At 45.5% G+C, this 7,771-nt stretch overlaps 1 protein-coding gene across 1 annotated transcript in view; it reads right to left on the bottom strand.

The window, feature by feature from the left end:
- Nucleotides 1–2,239, bottom strand: part of COL6A5 (collagen type VI alpha 5) — a 98,965-nt gene extending 96,726 nt beyond the window's left edge. Inside the window, exon 1 of the mRNA XM_006770213.2 lies at nt 2,074–2,239. The gene's annotated coding sequence lies outside the window, so the exon portion shown is untranslated. The remainder of the gene's footprint in view (nt 1–2,073) is intronic.
- Between the last annotated feature and the right edge of the window lie 5,532 nt (nt 2,240–7,771).

Genomic DNA, 7,771 nt, shown 5'->3' with positions numbered 1-7,771 from the left:
CCACCGTCAGTTCGTATCTTTTGCTCCACAAAGATCCCAGTTTCCTATCCCAAACTCCCTACCCTCTAGGGCAGTGGTTCTCAACCTTCTGGCCCTTTAAATGCAGTTCCTCATGTTGTGACCCAACCTTATTTTATAATTATTTTCGTTGCTACTTCATAACTGTAATGTTGCTACTGTTATGAATCGTAATGTAAATATCTGATATGCAGGATGGTCTTAGGCGACCCCTGTGAAAGGGTCAGTCGACCGCCAAAGGGCTCGCGACTCACAGGTTGAGACCACTGTTCTAAATGTTTTAACGTAAAACCTACACACACAATTAAATAGATGATCATGGTATTAGTATTTTCTCACTTTTCACATTGCAACCATACAGCAGATAGGGAACTCTGGGAGAAACTTTAGAACAATGCTAGCAAGTGCCACAGCAAAACCACGCATCCTGCCTCCCCTCATCGAAGAGAGGAGAAAACCGAGAAATATCTGCAGAGATTTGCTCCAGAGTCTCAGGAGGAGTCAATAGTGAATTTAGACTTAATAGTTAAGCCAACAAAGGAGAACAATAACCAAAAAAATACAAACTGACAGTAAACCCTTCATAGAACCTTCATCATCAGATAGCTCATGAGTAAGGCTCTCTCTGCAGTGACGAAGAGCCCATCTCGTCTGCAGGAATGATTGGGAACCTTGCAGAACAGGGAACAGCGTAATTTGGGTCCACAGGGCATCCATATTTGTTTCCAAGAGACTTTCCCATAGCAACTCATTTCTTCTCAGAGTTAGTGTGAGGTAGCTAGCTCTGGACTCCTCAGAGAAGGTGAAAAATTGTCTCTCTCACTTTGGTTCATAAAAAATCTCAGTATCCATATTTATTCTACTTATAAAATGTATCATGTAAACATCAATACAAAGATTTAAAAAAAATGTCTTGCTGCCCTGGCTGGTGTTTATCAGTGGTTAGAGTGTCGGCCCGCACATCAAATTCTAATCAAGGGGATGTACCCGAGTTTCAGGTCTGGGTTGCAGGTTTGATCCCCAGCCCTGATCAGGGCATGTGCAGAAAGCGATCAATGTGTCTCTCTCATATTGATGCTTGATGCTTCTTTGGTTCTTTCTCTCTCTCTCTATCTATCTCTCTCTCTCCCCCCCCCCTTCCACCCTCCCTCCCTTCCATTCTCTCTAAAAGTCAATGGAAAAAATATCCTCAGGTGTGGATTAACAACAACAATATACCTATATCTATACCTATATCTATATCTATAGCTATATCTATAATGTCTTGTCAATGTGAATTTTCCTTAAGGATTTTTGTTCAGAGCTCACAAAGGAAATACATCTTTTCCAAAATAACAAATCTGCCATTCTAGGTTAACTACACCAAGTTGCAAAGATCCTGGATAAAGAAAAAATAGGCCACCAGATTTTAGTACATAACTCTCTCCTTCCCTTTGAGGGAGCCTTGTCTGCAGCCGTCCACATAGTAAAAGCTCAGAAATGTTTGTTGAAGCCATAAGTGCTGTTTGAGGAAATTTCAAAGATCACTGTTCACAGTCAGAAACAAAATAGCAAACCATAAGCATTTCAAAGTTCTTAAGCTGAATAGACCCGGCTATCTGATGCCTTATGCTCAGTCTATGCACCCACTGCTGTTGATTTGAGGGTTCCTGAATGGGGTGAGGGAGGAGCCCAAAGGTTAGACTACATGAGCTCTAATTACGTCAGTGGTTATCAAACTTTAGCTGCAGGTGCATCTTCTGGGAGGCCTGCTAAAACACATCTTGGGCCCTCTTCAAGTGATTCTGATCTCTGGGAGGGGCCCATGAATTTGCATTTCTAACAAGGTCCCAGGGGATGGAGATGCTACTAGTCTTTGGACCACACTTTCCAACTCTGAGAGTCCAGCCTTTAAAAACCTGGTCTCAACCATTTGCAAAATACTCTCCAGGATTGCAGGGCTAGTGCAAAATCACCGGGAGGGGTAATCGCAAGCACACCTGCTCACCTGCTCACCTGCCTTCGGCGCCCACCTGTGCTCAACTCAGGCCCCAAGCACCCGCTCCCCACACTCACCGAACTTTCCCCGGTGTCGGGGGCACTCAGAACCCAAGAGATGGTCCCCGCTCTCCAGAGGGCTGCACCTGGAGCCTGCGCCTTCACGCAGTAACCTCTGGGCGCCCAGGGCGCAGAGGAGGGAGCGCACGGGCAGCGACGTCCAGGCTGCACAGTGCAGCGCAGTGGCAGGTGGGGACAGAGCAAACGCCCAGTGCGGCTGCTCTTTTAAGCCGGCGCTGACCCTTGACCTTGCCTGCCACCCCCCTCCCCTCCTCCGTGGGCTGGGCTTTTAACTCTTTGCGGGTTTCCAGAGAAGATCCAGCTGCCTGTTGGCTTTGTCCACAGCGGCTAGCTGCGGTTAGGGAGGAGGCGCGGGCTGCCAAAAGAACTAGCTAAGGCGAGTTCCTCAGAAACCGAGGGCAGCCGGTGTCTGAGGTCAGCGCTGCAGCTGGGCTGAGTGAGGCCGTGCCCTTTTGCGCCAGTGCTCTACTCGGTGGTTTCCTGAGAGCCAGAGAAAATTCTCCCGAAGAGGCAATATCAATATCGGGTAAGCTGGGCTTGGAGAGCGAGCGCACCCATGCTCAGGGTAGCAGGAGTTCTCTCCAGCAGTTCCCAGAAGGGCAGGGCTGGGAAATGGACCCGGCAACAGAAATGCACATGTGATTAGCAGAGATCACCATGACAAACTTGGAAAGCATTGCCTATTCTTAGAAGAATAGCTTATTTTTCTATGTTTGTTGGCTTGTTTCTCATGGACATGTACCCACAGCGGAGGTTCTACGGGCGAATGTGTTCCTGGCTTGTGCCATTGAATTCAGTCTGTCAGCGTCATCCTGCTGTGCTGTGGGGGGAAGAGGCAAGCTACAGTCATTTACAGCGATGAAAGTTTATTAAAAGGCCGAGAAGAAACGTGGGCGGGGGTGGGGTGGGGGTGGGGGGTTGGACTGTTCAGCAAGGACTTCTGGGGCTGCTTCTGAAGTTCACCAGAAAGCTTCCACTTTGTTTCGGAAGGAAAGGGGTGGAAGGATGGAGAGAAGTTGAATGAGGGCCCTCAGGACTTTTTCCTTTCGTTGTTATTTTTTAACAAGGAGAACACAAATGTGTAAACTAGCCACTGGTGTTCTTTGTTTTTATTAAGTAGAGGGGTAATGGCTTTCCTCAAAAGCCAGCATGTTTGCTCAGTATATTGTGTGTGGACTTCTGCGATCCACTTAGCACGGTTAGGGTTATGGGCTATTCTGCACAGAATGGAAGGCAGCTATGCTCCATTCTGGGAGGAGGTCTCAGCCTGAACCATGAAGGTCAGAGCCCTGAGACCTGGCTCCTCACTCACCAGGAGTTTCGCGTGTGTGTGTGTGTGTGTGTGTGTGTGTGTGTAGGGGAGAGGGGAGCAGGGAGCCGGGAGCAGGGAGCGAGGAGTGGGGAGTGGAGAGGTGAGTATTCACTGCTCAGGCACGGGCTCCACACCTGTTCTGACTGCTCTGAGAAAGCTGCCCCTCTCACCCTGAAGCAGGTAATTCGTTTCCTAGGATTTGTATGATAGGACATTCAGAGGAAGGCAAAAGCACCTGTGTGTTCACGGACCCACACAAAGAAATGAAAATGACGTTGCTAACTGTGTTTTTTCACTGTTTTTCCTGGTCATGACCCTCCTCAACAAAGGGATGGAATGAGAAACACCAATACAGCCAATACAAGCAGAATGGTGAGAGGAGATGGGAGACTATGCTCTTTGTACATGACCACCCGGTGTTGTTTCTAGAACATAATCATCATCATCACAACAATAATAATAAACTCAAGACTTCTGTCTGGGAGAAAGCTGCACCTCCAGCTCTCTCCCTTAAGCCAGCCAATTCCGTTTCTCCCCATACGTCCCTGGTGCCTTTCGTGCTGCTGCCCCAGCGCTGGAGCTCAGAACAAGTGAGTCCAAAAGAGCATGTCTCCCGGACAAGGAACACTTCTTGGCTGAGTCCCGGTCACGCAATTCAGCGGTGAGAGACCTCTCAGTGTGCCATAGTGACTTGCAGATAGTGACTTCTTTGGAAGGCAATGGGAGGCTTGGATTAGTCACCGCCGAGCTAACTGATTTATGGCCCGAATGAAATGGCTAAGTGGAAAGTTCCAGCAAAATAGAAACAAGGGTCACACTTCTCCGATATGCATCATAAGACATTCAGAGAAAGGCAGGGACACCTGAGCCCTCAGAGACCCACAAAAGGAAATGAACCGATGTTGCTAGCGTGTTTTGTCATTGTTTTTCCTGGCCCTCCGTGTCTAAGCCATTGGCCTCCCATCCGTGATCACATGGAGCTGGAATCATAACACACAGAGCACATGTGAGCCAACGCTAATCAGAGGCAGTTCGCAGAAAGGACCCCTGGCTGCAACCCTGCCGACAGTGGAGAGAGAGAGAAAAGTAAAAAGTAACCGTGGATGGAAAGGAGCCGTGCTAACAAGAAGCGCGTTAAAACAGCAGCCTCCGCAAGACGCGCCCCACCCCCCTCCCATCTTTACAATGTGCTTTCCCTCCCTGCAGCCACTCTGGTCCTAAGTCTCTCACAATGAACCCTCCCAGCCGCATGGAACTTCACAGATCATGTGCAGACGCCTAGCAGGTGTGTAGACAGCGGTGGTGGCTGTAAGCAGACCTTGACTGGTCCTGGGAAGAGGCTTGAGAAAATGCTCTGAAAGGGTAAAGTCTTCCAAAGCACCGGGAAGCCCTGTTCACAGGAGCGTGCGCATTTCTATAAAATGGGCACCCCTGGGTGCGAATGCATTTGCAGTGTGCAATTTGGTTCATGTCTAAATCATGGCTGCCGTGGAAATCCTCCACACAATCTCAGCACTGCCTCAGTTGCTGAAGGAAGCGGACGGGCGGCATTCTATGCCAGATAGCGTTCGGCACAGTCAAGCAAAGATGATCAGTCTCATTTTCCTAGCTATGACTAGACTCACAAACAGAGCTTCTGCCCAAGTCCACCTCAGCTTTTATTTGAGTATATTATCGACACTGTCCATTGATTTGGGCAGCACCTCAGCGCTCGGTCAGTCATTCTGGCTAGGCAAGCGCTTGGCCTGGGTTAGGCCAATAACTGATCTCTGTGGGTGTAGCAGAAGCAGCATTTTATGTCCATTGGGTCTTAGTTGAGTTCGAGGATGGTTTCCAATAGAGCGCATACAAACAGTTGCTCTATTATTTCTCCTAATTTCTGGCCAACATCGTGTAGTCATTAAGAACATGGACTCTACAGCCAAACTGCCCAGGTTCAATTCCCAGATCTTACGTAACCTTGGGCAAGTTTGTGAACTTCCTTCTGTAAACAAGGAAGAGTATCCACCTCATAAAATAGTTAAGAGGACTTATATATGTGAATCTTTAGGATTATTTCTGGCCTGCGTTAACTGTTCTGGAAATATTAACTATCATTATTATTAATTATAATTAATATAATTATCATTATGTTATTTATGTAATATGTCGTTCTTTTTAAAGCTTCCTTATTTCCCTAGTTCATAAAACACAGTTGGGAAATGGCATCTAAGGGAAAGGGAAAGGGAAAAGGATGGGTGTGCTTCTCCACTTGCTATTTGAAAATGCCAATCTGATCATCATTGTCCTAATTTTTTAAAAAATGGCTCCCATGGCTCGTAGGTGAAGTTCAAAATGGTAACCATGGCTCCAAGACTCTGCATGATCTGGCCTTGCCACTTCTCCTGTTTTAACATGTGCCCTCCTCCCCTGAGCTCTCCTCACTGCAAACTCATTGGCCATGTTGTAGGTTCTCAGAACCTTTGAGTCTGCTCTCCCCTTGGCCAGGAGCATCCCATTTCTCCTACCTCCACGCCTTATGCTCCCTCCTACTCAATCTTTTCTGCCCCAAAGCCTTTCCTGGTGCTGCAGGCAAGTTAAGGCCCCTGCAGTCCTTTATAACTGCACAGGTTAAAATCATTTGCTGAATATATCTTTTCCTCCCCACACTGTGTTCTTCACTGTTCAATTCCCAGTGCCTACCATTAACCTAGAATTAGGTAGTTAAAAGAAGGAAAGGGAAAGAAATGAAACACTTAATGGTTAACATTAGGAATTTTGTATAGTAAAATGGATTAATCTCTCTATATTTTGTGTTCTTTATAACGCAAGAGGTTTTTTTCCCTACCCCTAGGGTAATAAAGATATTCTCTAGTTTTTTTCAAATAAGTTTAAGAATTTGTATTTCACTTTTAAATGCTTATTTTATATGGAATTCATTTTTGATATGAGATAGAGATCCATTTTCAATTTTCTTCTATATGCATATACTTTCCTAGGACCATTTTCTGAATATTTTAATTTTCCCCATTGATTTGCAATAAGATTTCCATATTGTGTGGGTGTGATTCTGGGTTCTCTATTTCATTCACCTAATTCTGTCCCAATATCCCATCGTCTCAGTTTCTATAGCCTCATAATAAGTCTTGACATCTGGTAAAGTAAGTTCTTCTCCATAAGGATTATCTTGGCTATTCTTGGCTATTTTCTCTTTCATGTAGGTCCTAAAATCAGGTGTGTTGGAATTTTTATTGAAATTTCATTGTAACAATTGAACAATAGTTCATATATTGTGGCAGATACCCATAAATATGTGTTTATTTGTTTAAAAAAAACTTCACCCAGCCAGTGTGGCTAAGTGGTTGAGCATCGACCTATGAACCAGGAGAGCATGGTTTGATTTCTGGTCAGGGCACGTGCCTGGGTTACAGGTTCGATCCCCATAGTGGGTGTGCAGGAGGCAGCTGATCAATTATTCTCTCTCATTGTTGTTTCTATCTTATATATATATATTGAGACCCTCAAGATGGCAGAGTGGTTTTTCTGGTTGAGATGCACTCCCCACCCACCCCCAAGACTCATCTTTTAATAACAATGATTCTCGGGTCCTGTCCAGGCTTTAACAGAGAGAGACCGCTACAATTGGCCATCAGAGTGAAATGCTGAGTGACACTGAAGGCTAGAGGTTCAGGAAGCTGGAGTCTCAGGGACAGAATGTACTTCAGTTCACGTTCGTGCGTAGCCGCAGCAGAAGCTTTGCTCATTGCCGTGTCATTGTTCCACAGTGTGCAAAGATTTACTAATTGTGACATTCTTCCCCAAGAGTAAAATCCCAAGGGAAGAAAGGGGGCAGGGGGCGGGCCCATTTCACTTCAAGGGAAGGGTGGGGCTCTTCCTTCAGGGTTAGTGAAGTAGTAGTTGAATAGCATTGGACTCAAATGGAAGTTGGCTTCTTCCAGTAACCTTTCTGGGAAATATCATTGTAGACATGTTTTTACTTGCAACACAATTGCAATTTAGGTTACACAATCACAGTAGGATAGAAAAGTGGCTTTGGAGATCTACAACCTTTTCCACAGAATTCAATATTTCCTTTTCCTGTCTTCTGCTTGTAAAATTGAAACAAGTCTTTTTCTCTAAAGAAATTATAATGCAAAATTGTTCCTCTATTAAAATTACATTTATTCTACTAAGGATCCATTTATCTAATTTAACATGTTGCAGAAAGTAGGACTTTTAAGCTCAACATTTGAAGGAATTTAGGCACTAAACCATCAAGTTTTCAACTTCCTAACACAGAGAATAGCCCAATTGGAATTACATTACACTTACCTGATTTGGGCTTCACTTGCCTGCCCCCCCCCCTTTTTTTCCTAGAAAAAGAAAAGGTATGGAATAAAAGAA

This window comes from Myotis davidii, unplaced genomic scaffold, assembly GCF_000327345.1.
Source record: "Myotis davidii unplaced genomic scaffold, ASM32734v1 scaffold962, whole genome shotgun sequence".
NCBI classification, from domain to species: domain Eukaryota; kingdom Metazoa; phylum Chordata; class Mammalia; order Chiroptera; family Vespertilionidae; genus Myotis; species Myotis davidii.
Note: the sequence above shows the minus strand (reverse complement) of the source record. Positions and strands in the feature narration are given on the sequence as shown.